A 20787-nucleotide genomic window follows, 5' to 3' on the forward strand; every position below is an offset into this window, starting at 1 on the left:
CGAACTCCCATGTATAAAACAGCTTTGAATTACGTTTAAAGTTTGTTGATAGCCACTAATGTTCTCATTATCAAACACTGCACGATTATAGTCTGGGTAATTTGAGCTGCGTTTTAAGGAAACTTAGTTTTTCACGCATCTTAATGTTTATGACGTCATATCTTGCGAGCTACGTGTCGTAGAATGATATAATTTTGCATGTACACTAAGTGGTGTATGTGGATTTCGTCTGCAAAGCGTGTTGTGAATAGATTTAGTAGTAAAAAGGTAATAAATTAACACGTCGTGTCTGATGTTGAAGTATTACTCTATGAACAGCAAAAATGCAGTAAGCCATAAACTTAGTTCCTTACATTATTTTGTGGTGGATGCCAACGAGAAAAAGTTTCGAAAAGGATCGTGATTATGCGTAAAGTTTATTAGAAGTCACTTTATGCTCTAATTCTCGAATACTGGATGAATATGGTTTTGGTTGACACGCGGAACGTGAGTTACGCTGCCGGAAGATATAAACATAGTTTTGAGCATTAGTACTTGACTTTTACTGGAAGATTATAGCTCTGAATAAGTAGATTATGACCAAATGTTAAATTTTTAAATTCCTTTAATAATTATATGAAACATTGAAAATAAAATTTTTGTTGCCCCTCGAAGCCCTTAGATGGGCAACCTCCAACTGAAGCTATGCACCGTTGCAGCCGTTAAGTAATTTCGAGTGGTTATCTTTGTTCTACATGAATTATTCTCTTGTGCTAAGCTTTTCATATTTACTAACTAGTTGTACCCGACGTCCTAAATAACCAGTTTCTCAAATTATAATTTTTGTTTCCATCCCTACAATTTTCTCTTTTATCGATCTTTACAGTTCAGAGCTAACAAGTCCTATATCTTAGTATATGTCCCATCACATAGTTTAATTTCTTTTTCTGGTAAGTGTTTTCGATTGATTTTTCCATCGCCTTTGGTTTCTAGGACTTCTTCAGTTAGCAGTTTACATGTTCACTTAAAGTTATTTCTTTAGTGTCCCTATCAAAGCGCATTTGTCTTAAGCGAACCTCAAAGTGTTGCATCAGCTTTGCTGTGGCAGGCTTTAAAGAGGAACGTACATATCGACCACTGACTGGCTGAAGAGAAGGTGGTTCTTTCGAAATTCAGATAACTTCAAATGTAAAAATAAAACATTTATTACACTGATTTTGTACATAAAAATATGAGAAAGTATATGTATAACTTTTAAAGTTATATAGCATTTGTACACTCGGCAGAGCCATGAGCCTGGCTAGATATTAACACTGTAATTTTCTTAATGGCCAAGAGCAGAATCTGTCAGTAAGGAAACACATCACATAACATGGCGCAAGGTCTTTTACATGAACCAGTCGCGTCATTCTGTACCCGATATGAAGTCATGCGTAACATTTATTCAACATGAGTGGAGCTTACTGTCGCTTGCTCGACCACGAATACCGCTGGTATGCTCTTTGCGCTGTATACTAATGTGCTAGGAATAAAGTTTCGTTTCTCAATTGGTGCCTGCAAATCTGCTAACATCGTTTGTATAGAGTACATGATAACGTGTTAGTTATATGAGCGATAGCTGCATATAATTAATCTGAATTGGGTATAAACATGATAAAGCAGAACAAATTTTTGAGTGTAGTGACGGAAATCTGCCAATTAATCAAAACAATGTTTACAAAAGTCGTGATTACCTTCTCGTCATATTTCTGCTTCGCTATGAAATGGTTACCAGTTTATTAGCTTTTAACGTGACCATCATCAGGAACGAACATGTTTGTAGCTGTAAGGTGCTCATGAAATAGAACTTCAGTTCCTTTTCACTTTCACGTACTAGGACCGAGCACTGCGTCAACAGTCGACATTCGCTCACATACTTGTACTCTTTATACAGGCGCAAAAGGTATAAAAACCGATAACAAGTGCGCTTTTGAATGCCAACTACTGCCGGAAGGGCACAAAATTTTTTTAAAACTCGCAGCAGCGAACAGCTATGGGCTATAACAAAGTGCAATGAGATGAAAGGTAAATTACACACGCAACAAACACAATTCCATACAGTATATACATACATATAGTTTGAATTCTTGTTGGAGATTATCAAGGAAATAAATCCAAATAGTTCCAATCCTCTGGTTCCAATCAATGTATTTGGGTAGTTTCCCTTGGTTATCAGGTGGGCCGGAGTCGTGGGAGGAGTGCTTTCGGGCCTTTACTCTTCACTTATTGCGAAACAAGTTGAATGCAGTACTTTGCTTGACGCATTAGAAAACGTTCTACTTGGTGTTCGGCGACAGCTATGGTTTCATCATGGTGGTGCACCGCCAGACGTAGGAATGAATGTGCATAACTATTTAAATGAAGCTTTTCGAGGGAAATGAGCCGGCCGGTGTGGCCGAGCGGTTCTAGGCGCTTCAGTCTGGAACCGCTCGACCGCTACGGTAGCAGGTTCGAATCTTGCCTCGGGCATGGATGTGTGTGATGTCCTTAGGTTAGTTAGGTTTAAGTAGTTCTAAGTGTTAGGGGACTGATGACCTCAGATGTTAAGTCCCATAGTGCTCAGAACCATCTGAACCATTTGATTTGCCACTGTGTAGTTAGTAGACACATGCATGCAGTTTAATGGAACCCACTGTCATGTGGTAGGCTATTGTCATTCGACAAAACGATGTCCTCCTTACAGACGACGAGAAATAGTGAACAGACGTGTAAAAACTAAAAAAGGTAACCTGATGCGGATTCGAACAATAGCTAAATGATGGATATCGGATTGATGTCCCTGCAACCTACTCAAGTGCGCCACGACGGCTGGTACGGTAGTGTGGCGTGACCCGCATTCCTTTCTACATATCGATGCGCTGCACGCTGTGAGTGTCGCCAGATCCACGTTTTCATACGTGTGGTTTCAAATGCACCTGATCTGCTTTTGCTACATAAACATTTCTTGAGGCTAGGAATCGCATGCCGACCTCCAAGTGCGGCATTTTTTCTTCGATCTGTATGTGGCACATCTCCTCCATCTCAGGGACGCGGACTGAGTGAGGGCCAACGCTATTAATGCTACGCAACTATGTCCCAAAGACACTGAAAATTGGACCCAATAGATGGTACTCCACGATGTGGATATTTCTTTGTGCAGAGGACACAGACTAACAGGCTGCTTCCATTTGCTAATTCATAGCAAAAAAAGATACATCCTTATCATTGGTGGAGTAGTAAGCTTGTAAATATGAAAAACATTGGAAAGCAGAAGGCAACGACCTCGCCATAATGCATACACTGGTTCCCGTCAGATCACCGAAGTTAAGCACTGTCGGGCGTGGCCGGCACTTGGGTGGGTGACCACCCAGACCGCCATGCGCTGTTGCCATTTTTCGGGGTGCACTCAGCCTCGTGATGCCAGTTGAGGAGCTACTCGACCGAATAGTAGCGGCTTCGGTCAAGAATACCATAATAACGACCGGGAGAGCGGTGTGCTGACCCCACGCCCCTCCCATCCGCATCCTCAGCTGAGGATGATACGGCGGTCGGATGGTCCCGGTGGGCCACTTGTGGCCTGAAGACTGAGTGCCTGCTTTTGGAAAACAGAAAAGAAAACGTTCTGACCATACGTACGCACTAACAGCACAATAACAGGAAACTCAAAAGTGAGGTCATTCATGTAAAAAGATGATGTACCTATCATCATACAAAACCAGAGTCGCGAGTAATTTACACTACAATAACGCACACTAACACAAGCTAAACTACAATGTGACATAACTCAGACCATGCAGTTTCCTACAAATTACCGCACCTAACTCAAATTCCCCATCTGCAGTACTCGTCATACGCTGTGGCATCAAAACACTTGACACAGTTGACGGAGCCTCAGTGCAACGAACCCGTTGATATTCGCAAACAAACGCATTTCAGCGCTTCCTGTGAACAAGCGCACTGATCTCAGAAAGTGTGCGTTTCCGCACCCACGATCATCAGACATCTCTCAAAATATTCGATACTTTTTTTTTTAACAGCCTATATTTCTGTTTGCTTGCAAAACCTGTTCAATGAATATTATCGTCATTGACCGCCGGTCCAAGACTCGTCAGTTACATGAAGGATTGTATATCAATTCTAGTCAGTTTGATCATTATTCGACTGCGGTTTTCGTCAAGAAAAACAGTTTATGGCTGAAATATGTGTCATCGAAGCATGTAATGAATTTTCTTAATACCTGTAATATTATAACGTCCTCCTTTACTAGAGAGTACATAAATAATTTCCTGTTTGTAACGTTTCTGATTTTCAGCTTTATTCAACGTCATTGTCTTGTAACTTCAAAACGGTCGACAGTAAACCGTGATCAAGCTGCATAGCACTTTTTCGTGAAACTCTGACTGCATTACAGGCAATTCTGTCTTCTTTTGCGTTTGATTACAAGAGCAATCGAATATTTGCGCCAAAGATTTTTTTTTCTTCTAGAGAGGCACAGAGTTCGTATCTTGAAAATATCATTGAACTTATGCTTGAGTAAAGAATTTGGCATTTTTCTGAATGACAATGAATGAAAAGCTCAAATGCACACGAAGCCACTTAAAATGAAGAGAATAAAACGATGTAGACTTGAGTTTAAAATACCTAAAAGAAAAGTTCCTTCTCCGTAAACTTGCAGTACGGACAGCGGACATTAAATACACTGACAGAAAAATAATAGCAAGGCAAAAAAATAATTAACGTGCAGTAATGAAATTTTGGGAATACATTTCTCTAGGTAATATACACTACTGGCCATTAAAATTGCTACACCAAGAAGAAATGCAGATGATAAACGGGTATTCATTGGACAAATATATTATACTAGAACTGACATGTGATTACATTTTCATGCAATTTGGGTGCATAGATCCGGAGAAATCAGTACCCAGAACAACCACCCCTGGACGTAATAACGGCCTTGATACGCCTGGGCATTGTGTCAAACAGAGCTTGGATGGCGTGTACAGGTACAGCTGCCCTTGCAGCTTCAACACGATACCACAGTTCACCAAGAGTAGTGACTGGAGTATTGTGACGAGCCAGTTGCTCGACCACCATTGACCAGAGGTTTCCAATTGCTGAGAGATCTGGAGAATGTGCTGGCCAGGGCAGCAGTCGAACATTTTCTGTATCCAGAAAGGCCCGTACAGGACCTGCAACATGCGGTCGTGCATTATCCTGCTGAAATGTAGGGTTTCGCAGGGATCGAATGAAGGGCAGAGCCACGGGCCGTAACACATCTCAAATGTAACGTCCACTGTTCAAAGTGCCGTCAATGCGAACAAGAGGTGACCGAGACTATAACCAATGGCACCCCATACCATCACGCCGGGTGATATGCCAGTATGGCGATGACGAATACACGCTTCCTTGTAATGTGCGTTCACCGCGATGTCGCCAAACACGGATGCAGCCATCATGATGCTATAAACAGAACCTGGGTTCATCCGACCGCCCGGAGTAGCCGAGCGGTTCTAGGCGCTTCAGTCCGGAGCCACGCGACCGCTGCGGTCGCAGGTTCGAATCCTGCCTCGGGCATGGCTGTGTGTGATGTCCTTAGGTTAGTTAGGTTTAAGTAGTTCTAAGTTCTAGGGGACTGATGACCTCTGATGTTAAGTCGCATAGTGCTCAGAGCCATTTGAACCATTTTTTTTGGTTCATCCGAAAAAAAGACGTTTTGCCTTTCGTGCACCCAGGTTCGTCGTTGGGTACACCTTCGCAGACGCTCCTGTCTGTGATGCAGCGTCAAAGGTGACCGCAGCCATGGTCTCCGAGCTGATAGTCCATGCTGCTGCAAACGTCGTCGAACTGTTCGGGCAGATGGTTGTTGTCTTGAAAACGTCCCAATCTGTTGACTCAGGGGTCGAGACGTGGCTGCACGATCCTTTACAGCCATGTGGATAAGATGCCTGTCATCTCGACTGCTAGTGATACAAGGCCGTTGGGATCCAGCACGGCGTTCCGTATTTCCCTCCTGAACCCACCGATCCCATATTCTGTCAACAGTCATTGGATCTCGACCAACGCGAGCAGCAATGACGCGGTACGATAAACCGCAATCGCGATAGGCTACAATCCGACCTTTATTAAAGTCGGAAACGTGATGGTACGCAATTCTCCTCCTTACACGAGGCATCACAACAACGTTTCACCAGGCAACGCCGGTCAAGTGCTATTTGTGTATGAGAAATCGGTTGGAAACTTTCCTCATGTCAGCACGTTTTAGGTGTTGCCACCCGCGCCAGCCTTGTGTGAATGCTCTGAAAAGATAATCATTTGCATATCACAACATCATCTTCCCGTCGGTTAAATTTCGCGTCTGTAGCACGTCACCTTCGTGGTGTAGCAATTTTAATGGCCAGTAGTGTATTTAAATGATTAACTTTGCAAATAATAGGTTTGTTTAATAATTGTTGTAACCGACAGAATGTTGAATCCAAACACACAGACGTGCATACGTTGTTTTGTACAGCTGCCAGATGTCAGTTTGTAGGTTGGAATTCCATGTCTTGTGCAATTTGCCCGTCAATACAGGGACAGTTAAGGCACGTTGTGGGTGACGCTGGAGTTGTCGTCTGATGATGTCCCACATGTGCTCGAATGGAGACAGATCTGGTGATCGAGCAGGCCAAGGCAACATGTCGATACTCTGTAATCATGTTGGCTTACAACTGGGGTACACGGTTGAGCGTTATCCTGTTGGAAAACACGCACTGGAATGCTGTTCATAAATGGCAGCAAAACATGTCTAATCTCCAGACCGACGTACAATTTTGCAGTCGCCGTGCGTGGGATAACCACGAGAGTGCTCCTGCTGTCATATGAAATCGCACCGCAGACCATAACTGTAGGTGTAGGCCCAGTGCGTCTATCACGCAGACAGGTTAGTTTCAGGCCGCCAACTGGCCTCCGACTAACCAGCACACGGCTGTCACAAGGACTGAGGCAGAAACAGATTTCATCAGAAAACACAACACACCTCCAATGAGCTTGTTTGACACCACTGAATACGCGAACGGGAGTGGTTTAGGTTCAGTGAAATGCACGCCACAGGGCGTCTGGCTCGGAGCTGTCCTTGAAGTAAGGGATTTGTAGCAGTTCGTTGCGTCACTGTGGTGCCAGCTGCTGCTCATATTGCTGCTGCACATACAGTACGATGCGCCAGAGCTACGTGCCGAACACGATGGTCTTCCCTCTTGGTAGTGCCACGTGGCCGTCGGGAGCCCGGTCTTCTTGCGACCTTACATTCTCGTGACCACCGCTGCCAACAACTATGTACTGTGGCTACATTCCTGCCAAGTCTTTCTGCATTATCACTGAAGGAACATCCAGCTTCTCGTAGACCTATTACGCTACCACGTTCATTCTCAGTAAGGTGATGATAATGGCGTCTTTGTCGCCTTAAAGACATTCTTAATTAACATCAACCCATCGCGTCCAATCTTAAAGGTAAATATCGTTCACGGTCGTTACAGCACATATTTAATGTAAATCTCATTTAAATCCTTGTGAAACACAACTAGCTCTTTATACTCATGAAGTAATAAGTGCTATCGACAGGGGATGTCAAATTGATTCCATATTTTTAGATTTCCAGAAGGCTTTCGACACCGTTCCTCACAAGCGTCTTCCAACCAAACTTCGTGCCTACGGAGTATCGCCTCAGTTGTGCGGCTGGTTTTCGTGATTTCCTGTCAGAAAGGTCACACAGTTCGTAGTAATAGACGGAAAGTCATCGAGTAAAACAGAAGTAATATCCGGTGTTCCCCAAGCAAGTGTTATAGGCCCTCTATTTTTCCTGATCTATATTAACGACATAGCAGACAATCTGAGCAGCCGTCTTAGATTGTTTGCAGATGATGCTGTCTTTTACCGTCTTGTAAAGTCATGAGATGATCAAAACGACTTGCAAAATGATTTAGATAAGATATCTGTATGGTGCGAAAATTGGTAATTGACCCTGAATAAATAAAAGTGTGAAGTTATTCACATGAGTCCTAAGAGAAATTAACTAAATTTCGATTACGCGATAAGTCACACAAATCTGAAGGCTGTAAATTCAACTAAATACTTAGGGATTACAGTTACGAATAACCTAAATTGGAACGATCACATAGATAATATTGTGGGTAGAGCAAACCAAAGACTTCGATTTATTTGCAGAACATTTAGAAGGTCCAACAGGTCTACTAAAGAGACTGCTTACACCACGCTTGTCCGCCCTATTCTGGAGTATTGCTTTGCGGTGTGGGGTCCGCATCATGTGAGACTGACGAATGACATCGAAAAAGTACAAAGAAGGGCAGCTCGTTTTGTATTATCGCGAAATAGAGGAGATGGTGTCACAGACATGATACGTGAATTGGAGTGGCAATCATTAAAACAAAGGCGTTTTTCGTTGCGACGGGATCTTCTCATGAAATTTCAATCACCAGTTTTCTCCTCCGATTGAGAAAACATTCTGTTGGCACCCACCTACATAGGGAGAAATGATCATCACGATAAAATAAGAGAAATCAGGGTTTGCACAGAAAAATTTAAGTGCTCGTTTTTCCCGCGCGCCGTTCGAGAGAGACAGCTTGAAGGTGGTTCATTGAACCCTCTGCCAGGCACTTTATTGTGAATAGCAGAGTAATCACGTAGATGTAGATCCTCATAGTAGCGCTAATAGCGCCACTCTTATGCCACTGGCGCGAAATTTCATCAGGCATCATCTTTCAAACATAGAAACACACCTACCAAGTTTCGTTTATGTAGCACAACTCCTTCTTGGAGGTGCGATTTTTTTTCAGTCAATGTAGAAAAAGCACAAAATTCCCAACTGAAATTCATCGTAACTATGCACAAAAGCGTTTGAGCTCCGGTACTGTACGTCAACATGCGTGGCGAAGAGGTCCGTCGTCTGCTGTATGGGTAGTGCCAGCTTCACTTGTTGGAAGCTCTCAGCAAGGTCAACGACTCAGGTCTCGGACCGGTCGTTCTCTGCGAGTAGGCCCGTGTTCCACGGGATGAGGAGACAGAACGCCGGCAGTTACGACACCTCCCGTGGACATGATTACTTCATTGCCTTGTACCGTGCCCCGTAACTCCATAAATCGTCTTCGCCACAGGCGAGTTCCCGAGATCTAATCTAAGGCGCTAATCTTATGCAGGATGAATAGCTGTGCTGTAAGACTTTCTCTTAGAAGCGATAAGCAGACGAAAAAGGAAGGACGGCGTGAGAGGAAGAGTGCATGTACTTTTTAAACCGGAGAGGTTGTGTCTCGCTATAAGACCCTTGAACACGAACACAGTTCCGACCACAATTAGCTACTTGTCTTAATCTAGACGAAATCAGTTAGCGAAACGTAAAGCTTGAGAAAAAACACTGTTCTAAGAACTACAAGATTCTTATCGTCTGGAGGTGATCGAGAAGGCTATGAGTGTTCAGTTTTAGGATTCCGTACCTCAATCGATAAAAACAGAACGCTTTGTTGTTCGTCTGCCTGCCTACCTGGCTGTTCGATTGTTAAAAACCCTTTCTCGCAGGAACTGGTATACGTATCAATATAAAACGTATGTGACATACTAAGGTCTATGGTCCCTACGTGAGGTGAAAAATTGAAGTTTCTACGTCAATGCAATAACAAGATACGGTCATCTATATAACGTTTTTTGATACTCGAAAACTCATTATAGGGAAATTACCATTGACCTAGAATCATAAAATTTGGCATGAAGAAAGGTTTTACAGTACCAATAAAGAAAAAATCCTAAAATTGTTAATTTATAACTATATTACACAAAACAATTGTTGTTTGTTATCAGACTGTTTGTCTGTCCGTCCGTATGTCAAGACCCCTTTCTCAGAAATGGGTAGATGTATGAACCTGAAATTTTTGTTCTATAATAAGGTACATAGTACGCTCGCGCTGTAATAAATGAAAGCTTCTACGTCATTGGGAGGAAAAGATACGGCCATGTCTCGCAAACTTACTCGTTGAAATCTATAGCGTACTTCTTGTTGACCTAGAAGCATGAAATCCGGAAAGAATCAACGTTTCATAGTTTAAGTAAAGGAAAAAATCTTAAAAGTCTTAATTTTTCACTATATCACAAAAAAGTATTTCTTTTGTCATTTACTATCCAACTTCAGATATTAAAATACTAGAAACAGTTTAGAAAGTCTTGAAATTCCTGAGACGGATATCTTGCCAGTATCAATGTCGATATCAGGCGTCCTAGGGTCGATGAACTGTATTTATATATACATAATTACGCTTGTGCGGCACCCTCATAGCGCTAGTCCTACTCGAGCCTTGCCATTTTTTTCTTTTAATTTGCTAGACAACGACGTTTCTGGATAACGGGATTCGACTTTCTCAAACGGCCGTCTTCGGATCCAAGTGCTTACAAGAAGCGTGCGCCGAGTAGCGTTGAGTAAGCTGCAAGACTTGGATCTGAGGATGGCCGTTTGAGAAAGTCGAAACGCATTATCTGAAAACATAATCGTGGTTCTGTCCCAAAATAAAAATAGTTTTAATGGAGAAACACAATGATGTCTCATCAATATGAACAGCTCTGTGGCCGCGAGTGACAAAATCAAACTTAATGCATGGGATTTATCTTTTATTTTGATTTTTTTAGGACCGTTCACTGTCACTTCAATGATATTCGCAGTCGATACATGAAGGAAAAAATTTGTCTTTCAGAATGAATGCATTTCATAAGTACGATCAAGAATTACAATTTAATGTAAATAAATCTTCAGATATGGCTTTTTATTACCCTGATCGCATGTAGATACACTATTATTAGTTCCAGCAGGATAAACTGCCATCTTCAGATGTGTAAGGTAAAAAAATTACAAAACTATACACTGTTGTAGCTAGAATCATAAATTACCGATTTTACGTAAGTTGTTTTTGTCATACCCTCGGTCTACAAGTCATGAAATGGAAATGAGCGTTTGGCGCCATTGGCCGGGAGGTCCCTTGCGGGGCAGGTCCGGCCGCCTTGGTGCAGGTCTTAATACATTCGACCCCACATTGGGCGACCTGCGCGCCGGATGGGGATGAAGTGATGAAGAGACAACACAACACCCAGTCCCTGAGCGGCGAAAATCTCCGATCCACCCGGGAATCGAACCCGGGCCCGTGGGACGGCAATCCGTCACGCTGACCACTCACCTATCGGGGCGGACACGTCATCCAATCATTATGTAAGATTAACCGCACGTTCGGTTTTCCTCATCGTAACAGACTATGAATTTGACACAAAAAATATATAATAACTTTTACATTAATTGCACATACGCCTAAAATAACATTACCTCGCGATGAAAAGAGAGCAAAACAGAGAAAAATAGAACTGTGTTCTCATGGCAACATACAAGTGTGGCACGTCAAGAAGTGCCGTCTCTGTCTGGAAATTTTGGAAAATTTGTGGTAAGTTCCTCTGAGGTCATCGGTCCCTAGGTTTACACACTACTTAATCTAACTTAAACTAAGTTACACTAAGAACAGCACACACACCCATGCCCGAGGGAGGACTCGAACCTCCGACGCGACAAGGTGCCTGAGAGCGCGCGGCTACCCCGCGCGGCAGTTCAGAGCTGGCTACATACTATGTGATACCAGTTGCGTTGATAGAGTAATACAGAGGAGTACCACCAGATGGTACCAGTCTCGTGAATAATAATAAATTTTTCTAGCTTTTTTAACGATATATACACTCCTGGAAATTGAAATAAGAACACCGTGAATTCATTGTCCCCGGAAGGGGAAACTTTATTGACACATTCCTGGGGTCAGATACATCACATGATCACACTGACAGAACCACAGGCACATAGACACAGGCAACAGAGCATGCACAATGTCGGCACTAGTACAGTGTATATCCACCTTTCGCAGCAATGCAGGCTGCTATTCTCCCATGGAGACGATCGTAGAGATGCTGGATGTAGTCCTGTGGAACGGCTTGCCATGCCATTTCCACCTGGCGCCTCAGTTGGACCAGCGTTCGTGCTGGACGTGCAGACCGCGTGAGACGACGCTTCATCCAGTCCCAAACATGCTCAATGGGGGACAGATCCGGAGATCTTGCTGGCCAGGGTAGTTGACTTACACCTTCTAGAGCACGTTGGGTGGCACGGGATACATGCGGACGTGCATTGTCCTGTTGGAACAGCAAGTTCCCTTGCCGGTCTAGGAATGGTAGAACGATGGGTTCGATGACGGTTTGGATGTACCGTGCACTATTCACTGACCCCTCGACGATCACCAGTGGTGTACGGCCAGTGTAGGAGATCGCTCCCCACACCATGATGCCGGGTGTTGGCCCTGTGTGCCTCGGTCGTATGCCGTCCTGATTGTGGCGCTCACCTGCACGGCGCCAAACACGCATACGACCATCATTGGCACCAATGCAGAAGCGACTCTCATCGCTGAAGACGACACGTCTCCATTCGTCCCTCCATTCACGCCTGTCGCGACACCACTGGAGGCGGGCTGCACGATGTTGGGGCGTGAGCGGAAGACGGCCTAACGGTGTGCGGGACCGTAGCCCAGCTTCATGGAGACGGTTGCGAATGGTCCTCGCCGATACCCCAGGAGCAACAGTGTCCCTAATTTGCTGGGAAGTGGCGGTGCGGTCCCCTACGGCACTGCGTAGGATCCTACGGTCTTGGCGTGCATCCGTGCGTCGCTGCGGTCCGGTCCCAGGTCGACGGGCACGTGCACCTTCCGCCGACCACTGGCGACAACATCGATGTACTGTGGAGACCTCACGCCCCACGTGTTGAGCAATTCGGCGGTACGTCCACCCGGCCTCCCGCATGCCCACTATACGCCCTCGCTCAAAGTCCGTCAACTGCACATACGGTTCACGTCCACGCTGTCGCGGCATGCTACCAGTGTTAAAGACTGCGATGGAGCTCCGTATGCCACGGCAAACTGGCTGACACTGACGGCGGCGGTGCACAAATGCTGCGCAGCTAGCGCCATTCGACGGCCAACACCGCGGTTCCTGGTGTGTCCGCTGTGCCGTGCGTGTGATCATTGCTTGTACAGCCCTCTCGCAGTGTCCGGAGCAAGCATGGTGGGTCTGACACACCGGTGTCAATGTGTTCTTTTTTCCATTTCCAGGAGTGTATGTACATGTAACGGAATGTGATAGAATAGAGGGAAAATAATTTAAAATCTAAAATACAATAGGTAACAAAATTTCGTCAATTTTTAAAGACTGAAAAATTATTGCCAATGAGGGAGTTAACATCAATCATTTGTTAAAGGCTGAGTGAACGACGTCACGCAGGACACAACGTAAGTAACAGTATGAGAATTGTTCACTTTATAGAACTATGACAGAATGTCTATTTTTACAAATTGTAATATGTATTATACTTTTCGCTTCACTCTAAACGTCATACTGAAATTGCCAGTTATAGTCGCGTTTTTCATACTTGTTTAACTGTAATATATATACCGATATACAAAACCTGGCATAAAAGCGATAGCACCTTGAAATATTAGAATAGTAGCTGTATACATAGGAGAACATACATAGGATGACTACGATGTCACTCGAAGTCACTCGAAGTCTAGGTAACAACTGAAAAAATGTTGTTATGGAGCTGTGATACTATAACAATTTACAGAGAAATACCGTGACATTTGCTTCAGTAGTAGGGCAATACACAGTAACTACATATGGATGCGAAGAAATACAAGTGAGAATAATGGCAGGTAGAGAACTACTAACATACAATATATGTTTATATTCCAGTTTTATGACTGAACCACAAAATTACCATCAACATTTTAGAAAACGTAATGCCATTGTCCAACATAGAGTACAGTTGTTTGTGGGATTATCTAGAGACACGCACTTACGGCGGTGGCCCTTATAGTTACAGTATAAAACAATTTATGCTGAATTTGTAGTTAAATGCCGATTTCATTTCCCATCTTTCGTCAGTCCGAACTTAAGTCTCTAACGACTTCTTTGTCTACGAGACATTAAGTTCTGATCTTTCTCCTTCTCTCTCAGTGTTACCGCAGAATGTCGTCTGATTGTACAACTCTTCTTGTGAACTGATTGGGGGAAAGCATTCCGGGTCAGACGAGGGCGCGGCGCACAGTTTCACCACGGATGAGTCACTCCCAAACTGACCTGCAATTTCCTGAAAGGCCGTTGCTACATACGTCAGCGCAAGATTTCAGTGCGCTATTACAACACAGTATGCATGTCTATACGAACCTGTTACGAAGAGTAGCTGATTCGCTGACTACATATTCTAGAAACATAGAATTTCCTGCCGCGAATATCCCCACACGTCAGTCTAAGCCTATCAATAATGTTAGACTCCAAGGTCATGACGCCATTTTGCAAATGGTGGTGAACTATCATGGAGAGTGAAAGAAAGTACAGTCTACCGAAACGTGCTGCATGTGTATAATATTTAATGTTAAAAAATGTTCAGTTTTCATTTGACTCATATTAATTTAATCAAATGAAACCGTATTCTTTCAGAGACCTTTTCACGTCACAGATATCTATGATGTATACATGCAGGGTGAAGCGTGAATGAAAATTTGTAGCTAGGCTGGGATTCGAACCCAGACCTCCTGCTCATTACGCAGATGTGCTAAAAACTACGCCACCCGGGCCCAGCGACTCTGTGCGACACCCCTCCTTCCTCAAAACCAGGTGGCCTGAGGCGTGAATGTGAATCTGGAATGAGGAGGGAGGCGTGCTATAGTTGTGTGTGCTGTTGTGAAAAGTCACTGTGTCAGGATGGCGTAGTAGTTAGCGCACGTGCCTAGTAAGTAGGAACCCTGGGTTTGAATCCTGGCCTTGGTTCAAAATTCTATTCGTCGCTTCAGTCCGCATATACAGATGTCAGTTTGTTTCAGCTTCAGACCATATAGCGGAACGGAACGTAAACTCGGACACCATCCGTTTGCCGGTACTGTCCTACCAATTGTATTGCCAAAATTCAAGTTGCGCGTAAAATACAAACAAAACAAGGGTTGAAATTACTAAGATTAGGCAAAATATAACAGCAACACGCCTGAAATCTAAATATGAAAATCGGGATGGAAACAGTAGTACACACATCAAAAAAAGTTTTGCGTCACCTCGGTTCCAAGAGTTCCGGAACCTGTACAGACAGTTGGAATAAAGATCAACATAAACATCGTTTCCCCTTTTTTTATTGCTCATGAAAACAACACATTGCGTGTTGTACCACCATACATCGAGACCTTCAGAGGTGGTGGTCCAGATTGCTGTACACACCGCTACCTCTAATACCCAGTAGCACGTCCTCTTGCATGCCTGTATTCGTCGTGGCATACTACCCACAAGTTCATCAAGGCACTGTTGATCCAGATTGTCCCACTCCTCAACGGTGATTCGGCGCAGAACTCTCAGGGTGGTTGGTGGGTCACGTCATCCATAAACAGCCCTTTTCAATCTATCCTAGGCATAGGGTTCATGTCTGGAGAACAGGCTGGCCACTCTAGTCAAGCGACGTCGTTATCCTGAAAGAAGTCAATCATAAGATGTGCAATATGCTGCCGATATGGTTGCACTATGGATCAGAGGATGGCATTCACGTATCGTAAAGCCGTTACGGCGCCTTTCATGACCACCAGCGGCGTACGTAGGCCCCCTCATAGCGCCACCCCAAAACATGAGGGAACCTCCACCTTGCTGCACTCACTGTCTAACATTCTGCGTGGTGTCTGTTGTTCTATGTCGTGTCTCCCTACCACTTTCGCGCAACGACGCTCTGAGCGTGTTTTTTAGGGAATTGACTAGTTTGAACCTGGGACCTGTTGCTGGTAAGGAGACACCAGACCACACATGACATGTAGAGTTCAGAAGAGTTCAGTGAGACTAGCGATGATATAACCAAATGCTTAATGATTTCAGCGTCAGCTCCACTGCACTCCCTGTAAAAGAATCTTAATACTAACTAAATTTAGAGGAAGGGGTTCAATGCTTTCCTATTTTTAGTTAGCTGGTAAAACAACGTCGAAAAAGCAGTTAAGTTTACCATTGGAAATTTTATTCTACTCACAAAACATTGTTTATAAATTGCACTATTGATAAAAGGAAATGTTTTAATACAGGATGATAAAAACCAACTGCGTTCAACAAAAATGTGAACGAATATTCCCTGAATGGGTTTCCAAGTTCTACAATGGATCGAAGGATGATCTACGCCATATCACATCAATAATCTAGGTTTAAATTAAGTTTCACAAACGAGAAAACTATCAAAATGGTCTACAGTAACCCTCAATTATCTTTAATTACTTATTTAACTTGTAAAGTACAGTGGCTGATGTGACTTCTCAATAACTATATTACAGAAAAATCATCGCGTTTCAGATTTTTACTTCACGTAGCAAAGGTGAATACCATGAGCTTTAATTGACGATCGACACTAGTATTACGCAAAACGGGGATGTAACAGATGAGACTTCTGCAGTTCTGAGTGAAGCCTTATGCGCTCAAAAATTCGGCATCGCGTGCGTTCATTACCTTGTCGTTGGTTATGCAGTGTCAGAGGGCAGCGGGCGACGCAGCTCCATACAGCTCGCCGTCTCGGAAGCAACTCTCTCCGAACTTCTCCTTACTACAATTTACCGAAGTTGGTTTAAAAAAAAACTATCTGGCTGTTTTTTCATCTGACTAATCAGGGTCTCAATGTTAAACCTTAAGCTCCGCCTACAAAAATTCTCTCTATCCAATGAGAAACGTTATACTTTTCGTGATGGGGCAATGTTTTTAACGTTTGCAACGTAACAGAGACGCGAAAAAGTCTCACGTTAAAACTTGCAGCTGGTGTGGCCCTTTTCATGTTATCATAAAGTCTATACTGCTCTTCTGGAGGGCTCTATCTTTTAACATTGTCTGGGGGGTGGTCCTGGTGGTTAGCTGGCAACGTGGGTGTCCGTCCCTTATCGTAGGGCCTTCTAGCTTAACACGGTTCTGTTCTCGGCTTCTGTTCTCGTTTCTCCCCTCGGAACTGCGTCTGTCTCACGGTGGGAAGGTATGACATGCATTTAGGCATCCTTGTGTTAGTCTGTGGTATTCCATTTGCTCACTCGTTACTCGTATTACTTTGGTTAATTTAATGTCACGATTTATTCGGAGCTATGTGGCATACTACTGGATGTGCTTATCATGTCAGGGTTTTCATGGAAGGTGTTGGATTTGCCTGACACCTTACAACTGTACAGTGTATCTAAGGCGTTCAACCTGAAGGGGTTGCCTCTAAACACGTCTCCGACGATTTTCTGGTTGAAGGCATATGCGACACTCATTGGTGAAGAGAACGTGATGCCAATACTGAGCGGTCCATTCTGCATGTTGTTGGGCCCATCTGTACCGCGCTACATGCTGTCGTGGTTGCAAAGATGGATCTCGCCATGGATGTTGGGAGTGAAGTTGCGCACCGTGCACCCTATTGCGCACAGTTTGAGTCGTAACACGACGTCCTGTGGCTGCACGAAAAGCATTATTCAGCATGGTGGCGTTGCTGTCAGGGTTCCTCCGAGTCATAATCCGTAGATAGCAGTCGTTCACTCCAGTAGTAGCCCTTGGGCGGCCTGAGCGAGGCATGTCATCGACAGTTCCTGTCTCTCTACATCTTCTCCGTGTTCGAACATCACTTTGGTTCACTTCGAGACCCCTGGACACTTCCCTTGTTGAGAACCCTTTCTGACACAAAGTAACAATGCGGATGCGGTCGAACCGCCGTATTGACCGTCTAGGCATGGTTGAACTACAGACAACACGAGCCGTGTACTTCCTGCCTGGTGGATTGACGAACTGATCGACTGACGGACCCCCTCTGTGTAATAGGCGCTGCACATGCATGATTGTTTACATCTTTGGACGTGAATGAGATTTTCACTCTGCAGGGGAGTGTGCGCTGATATGAAACTTCCTGGCAGATTAAAACTGTGTGCCCGACGAGACTCGAACTCGGGACCTTTGCCTTTCGCGGGCAAGCGCTCTACCATCTGAGCTACCGAAGCACGACTCACGCCCGGCACTCACAGCTTTACTTCTGCCGGTATCTCGTCTCCTACCTTCCAAACTTTACAGAAGCTCTCCTGCGAACCTTGCAGAACTAGCACTACTGAAAGAAAGGATACTGCGGAGACATGGCTTAGCCACAGCCTGGGGGATGTTTCCAGAATGAGATTTTCACCCTGCAGCGGAGTGTGCGCTGATATGAAACTTCCTGGCAGATTAAAACTGTGTGCCCGACGAGACTCGAACTCGGGACCTTTGCCTTTCGCTTGCCCGCGTTATCAAAGTGATGACAGAAGGGTTCCATTTTTAGCAATTGTAGTACAGAACCCTAAAAGCTTGATATGTAATATACACTATTTCATGTACATATTGTTAAATGTATTTGAAGTCTGCACTGAACTGGAAGTATATATACTGCATTTGCTGTAGAATGATACATATTGTGCCAGTTATTTGCTGCTGTTATCTGGATCTACTATGATACGATCCACACCAACTAAAATGGCACTATCACCACATGTTGATGCTATCGGAATATTTCCATAACCAATTTCTGTTGATAATCGCTCAGAGAAGGAACTTATTTTTGATTGGGACTCTTTCCTGTACTGTTGTCGTATCACTTGTCGTCACATCTCTTTTACAGTAAGATAATAGTTCCCGTAACCCGGATTAACGTCAATAAAGTTTGTAACTAATAATTTTCCCTTACATTTGAAGTTTATTCACTACTACGCTGTCATTTACCTCCACTTCTTTGCTGAAAGCTTCTTGTGCATGTTCATTATTTCGTTCTCAGAATTTGGTTCGCATAATGTTTTTCATCTTTACCCATCCAGTCGCGAATATACTCCACGATTTTAGCTCCAAATGCACAATATACTGTAAACCTGAATCTGAATTCTCTCAAGACCAGACTGTGTCTGATACACGCAGGATTATTCCATTCTTCCTTTGCCACGAATATTGTCCGGTACAAAAAGGCGGCGTTTCACTTAGTAAAAAAGTGGTTTCGGTACTGTGACCTCCCGGAGGAGATTTTTTTTTTTCAATTTAGACGTCTTAAAATAATATTTTAACGCTTTTTTTTCTTTCAGAGGTACCGCTACGGCTTACCTGCGTATACCGTCAGAAACCAAGCACTGTTCGAGTTATCACGAATTCCAAATTAGTGAATGTCTACTGTATTGAGATCTCAGAATTGTGTGTCGTATCACGTATCCATCTCACACAGCTATTTGGGGACAGATCCTACATAGGTCTTCTCGACTGGTTAGGTGCAGAGACGGCAGAATGTGACGCTGGGTGTAGCATGCTACGGCAGTCCAGCACGCGAGCGTGTAGTTTTCCACGCCTGCCGAGCGGTTTCCGCGCATTGGCGGCTGACCCAGTTCCTTCCTGCAGGCACGCAACACACGCCCACACAGCGAGCGATCGCGACGTGTTAGCCCACCAGCATCGTGTTCGCTCTGAATTCCCCCCGTCACAAGCTGAAGCCGGCGAAATCTGCGGCACCGCGTTATAAATCAAAAGAGAGAAACACTTTCCATTGGGCAACACAAACCATCTTCGCTGTAGTTTATACGGCACGTGCAGATCGAACGTAAATTACACTGTGAATGAAACCGGATCTTTGCGAGCAGCGGTATATGCGGCTACAGGCCACATGTCGGTCCACGGTCCAGTAGCCGTACAGAAGTCAAAACGCTGCCACTCCCTGCACTTCCCTAAAACGCCAACTCATATAAATGAGAACGCGAAATATCGTGCGTGTCAGATATCCATGTTGTTGTTGTGGTCTTCAGTCCTGAGACTGGTTTGATGCAGCTCTCCATGCTACTCTATCCTGTGCAAGCTTCTTCATCTCCCAGTACCTACTGCAACCTACATCCTTCTGAATCTGCTTAGTGTATTGATCTCTTGGTCTCCCTCTACGATTTTTACCCTCCACGCTGCCCTCCAATGCTAAATTTGTGATCCCTTGATGCCTCAAAACATGTCCTACCAACCGATCCCTTCTTCTAGTCAAGTTGTGCCACAAACTTCTCTTCTCCCCAATCCTATTCAATACCTCCTCATTAGTTACGTGATCTACCCACCTTATCTTCAGCATTCTTCTGTAGCACCACATTTCGAAAGCTTCTATTCTCTTCTTGTCCAAACTAGTTATCGTCCATGTCTCACTTCCATACATGGCTACACTCCATACAAATACTTTCAGAAACGACTTCCTGACACCTAAATCTATACTCGATGTTAACAAATTTCTCTTCTTGAGAAACGCTTTCCTTGCCATTGCCAGTCTGCATTTTATATCCTCTCTACTTCGACCATCATCGGTTATTTTACTCCCTAAATAGCAAAACTCCTTTACTACTTTAAGTGTCTCATTTCCTAATCTAATTCCCTCAGCATCACCCGACTTAATTTGACTACATTCCATTATCCTCGTTTTGCTTTTGTTGATGTTCATCTTATATCCTCCTTTCAAGACACTGTCCATTCCGTTCAACTGCTCTTCCAAGTCCTTTGCTGTCTCTGACAGAATTACAATGTCATCGGCGAACCTCAAAGTTTTTACTTCTTCTCCGTGAATTTTAATACCTACTCCGAATTTTTCTTTTGTTTCCTTTACTGCTTGCTCAATATACAGATTGAATAACATCGGGGAGAGGCTACAACCCTGTCTCACTCCTTTCCCAACCACTGCTT

The sequence above is a fragment of the Schistocerca nitens genome, chromosome 5 (assembly GCF_023898315.1).
Source record: "Schistocerca nitens isolate TAMUIC-IGC-003100 chromosome 5, iqSchNite1.1, whole genome shotgun sequence".
In the NCBI taxonomy this organism is placed as follows: Eukaryota; Metazoa; Arthropoda; class Insecta; order Orthoptera; family Acrididae; genus Schistocerca; species Schistocerca nitens.